Source organism: Cynocephalus volans, chromosome X (assembly GCF_027409185.1).
Source record: "Cynocephalus volans isolate mCynVol1 chromosome X, mCynVol1.pri, whole genome shotgun sequence".
In the NCBI taxonomy this organism is placed as follows: Eukaryota; Metazoa; Chordata; class Mammalia; order Dermoptera; family Cynocephalidae; genus Cynocephalus; species Cynocephalus volans.
This window is the reverse complement of record NC_084478.1, coordinates 147,162,453-147,165,798: the sequence shown is the minus strand read 5'-3', so window position 1 is coordinate 147,165,798 and position 3,346 is coordinate 147,162,453.

Genomic DNA, 3,346 nt, shown 5'->3' with positions numbered 1-3,346 from the left:
TTCCGTCTGATCCCTTTCTCTCCAATTTCTGGGCCCCATGGATATGTGTTTATTTTTGTTTTTAGGTTCATTGCTGCTCAGATCTGTGTGTTATAGAACCTAAGTGGCCACTGTACCCCACCTGTGGAAGGCAAGGCAATATATCTCCTCAAAGGCTTTCATCATAGAAGCAGGGAGGCCATCCACCTGCTGCAGTACCTGCTGGACGATACCCTGCCTGCAAGGCTCCTGGTACTTGCCAGCCTACTCCCACATATAAATTATCAGTAAACATGAGAATACAATGAAGAATCACAAAACATGTGAAGAAACAAAGCACTTTGAGCGAGAGACAGCAAAAACAAAACAGTACAATCAAAACTCTAAATGCCTCAGATATTGAAAGTGCTTTAGTTTGAGGAAAAACACGTAGTCCCCTACTCATTTTGCAGACTTAGAATGTGCTAGGGTCTGAATGTTTGCATCCCCACCAAATTCCCATGGTGAAACCTAATCCCCAATGTGATGCTGTTAGGAAGGGGGCCTTCGGGAGATGAGTAGATCATGATTGCAAAGCCCTCATGAATGGGATGAGTGCCCTTCTAAATGAGAGCTGCCCAGAGAGCCACCTTGCCCTTTCCACCACATGACGCCACAGGGAGAAGGCCCCGTTCTATGAACCAGAAAGCTGGCACTTACCAGACACCAAATCTGCTGGGACCTTGATCTTGGACTTCTTGCCTCCAGAACTGTGACAAATAATTTGTTTTGTTTACGAGCCATCCACTCTAAGGTATTATTTTATAACAGTCTGAACAGACTATGACAGAATGTAAAATTGATATCTTCAGTGTGTTTAAGGAAATGAATGAAGAATAAGGGGCTTTCATAAATGGTTGGGTTTCTTCCTCTTCTTTCTCTTCTCTCACCAAACAATTCAGTCTAAAAGCCATTAGGTGAGGCCAAGAAAAGTAGGTATTTGTGTTGGGGGAGCCATGATGACCCTGTATTATATGATGTCAGAGCCTGAGCAGTGAGAAGAGCATTCGGTGGAGGGAAGAGTGGCGGTGATGGCCTGATGTGGAGTGTCAGAACCCAGATGGGGTGGGAGAAATCCCATTGGGAATTGTTGATGGCAGTGGCCCAGGATTTTAGAACCTGAGGGGATGGTCAGGACATCCACACAGGGAGGTGGCCTGGCATGGTATTTCACGATCTTATTGTAGTAAGGCAGACAGTTACACGGGGTGGGAGGTAACAGTTATAGGTTGAATTGTGTCCTTGCAAAATTCATATGTGAAGTCCTAACCCTCAGTGAATTTGACCTTGCCTGGAGATAGGGTCTTTGCAGAGCTAATCGAGTCAGGATGCGGTTACTAGGGCAGACACCAATCCAGTATGAGTGGTGTCCTTAGTAGCAGGGCAGATTTAGACACAGAGATACATACAGAGGGAAGACAATGTGAACAGACATTGGGAGGATACGGACAATTACAAGCCAATGAAAGAGGCCTAGAACAGATAGCTTCCCCCACAGCCCTCAGAAAGAACTAACTCTGCCAGTGCCTTGACTTTAGACTTCCAGCTTCTAAAACTGTGAGACAATACATTTCTGTTGTTTAAGCCACCCAATTTGTGGCACTTTGTTACGGCAGTCCTAGCCAACTAACGTAGTAACCCAGGACAGGGTTTTGGAGCCTGGGCTCTGTAAGGAGTTCATCCTTGGGGTCGGGCGAGGACAGGAGTGGTGAGGATGGCCTGAGCTGAGTAAGAAGGGTGGTGTGTCCAGGCAGGAGCCAGCCTAGCACAAGAGATCAGAAACCAAGCACAGTGAGAGGGCTTTCACAGGTAGGAGAAGGGGGTCCCGGCAAAGGACATCAGGGCATAAATGAGGTGAAGATGGTGTCTGTGTGGGAGCAGCCTGGCACGGGTGCTCAAGCCTGACTCAGGTGAGAAGGGCATCCACAAAGGAGAATGAGCCAGCACGGAGAGTCAGAAACCCAAGTGGGGCGAGGACAGCATCCATGGTGAGGGGTGGCAAAGGCAGCAGTTGGAGATTAACTTATTAACCAATATTTTAATATACATATAGCAGAAGGTGACATAACTGTAAGGAACTCCAGCAGTTTCAAAAACAAGGAATTTTAGTTGCCTGTTAGTTTTTTAATTAAGGACATGACAAAGTCAGCTGAAAACATGGAAAATTGGCCTGGTAAGACACATGTTTTCTCTCACTATCTTATTTCACATTCTGGCACAACCAGATATTTTACTTCAAGACAAAATTACCCTTTTCCCCTTGATAAACGAAAACATCCTATTATGTTGCACACACATTTATATCTTAGCCATTATGGTCCCTAGCATAAGTATAGTCTTAACCACTTATATTAATTACAACTTGTAACTTCTATTTCAGAGAGAAAACTTGGCTGTACATAATGTACATACATAATAAGTTTAGAAAGCAAGCAAAGCTTTTGAGCAAAATTATGACCTCCTTAAACCCCACAAATTCCTTTTACACTAAATGTGGCAAATATGAACATGTACGTTGATATGACAAAACAGTACAGCCACTCTAACTTATAAAACTAAGGTGCAAAAATATACCTATGAAAACTAAGCATCATGACCAATGTGTTGTATTCTCTCTTACTTAGCAATGATCTAGCTACCCATAAAGTACTAATTACCTTGGTTTAATATTAGTCCAGGGTCTTAATGTTAGTGACTAATCATGAAAATTATATTTAAACTGATACGCTACAGAGCAACACAATTACTGTTGATTTCAAAAAGTTTGTCAGAGACTGGGAAGGGGGGAGGGGATGGGGATGGAAATAGGTTGTTCAACGGGTACAAAGTTACAATTAGAAAGGAAAATAATAGGGCCGGCCCGTGGCTCACTCGGTAGAGTGCGGTGCTGATAACACCAAGGCCACAGGTTCGGATCCTATATAGGGATGGCCGGTTCGCTCACTGGCTGAGCGTGGTGCTGACAACACCAAGCCAAGGGTTGAGATCCCCTTACCGGTCATCTTTTAAAAAAAAAAAAAAAAAAAAGGAAAATAATGTTGTTTTCTTTCTATTACACAGTAGGGTGACTATAGTTAACAATAAGGTATTGTATATCTCAAAATAGCTAGAAGAGAGGAATTCTTTGTGAATGTTCCCTCCACAAAGAAATAATAAATGTTTGAGGTGATGGACATGCTAATTACCCTGATTTGATCATTACACAATGTATACGTGTATGGAAATAGCACATTGTACCCCATAAATATATACAATTATTATATGTCAATTAAAATAAAAGTTTGTCAGAATTAAAATTTAATTTTCGATTTAGTTGAACATAAACTTT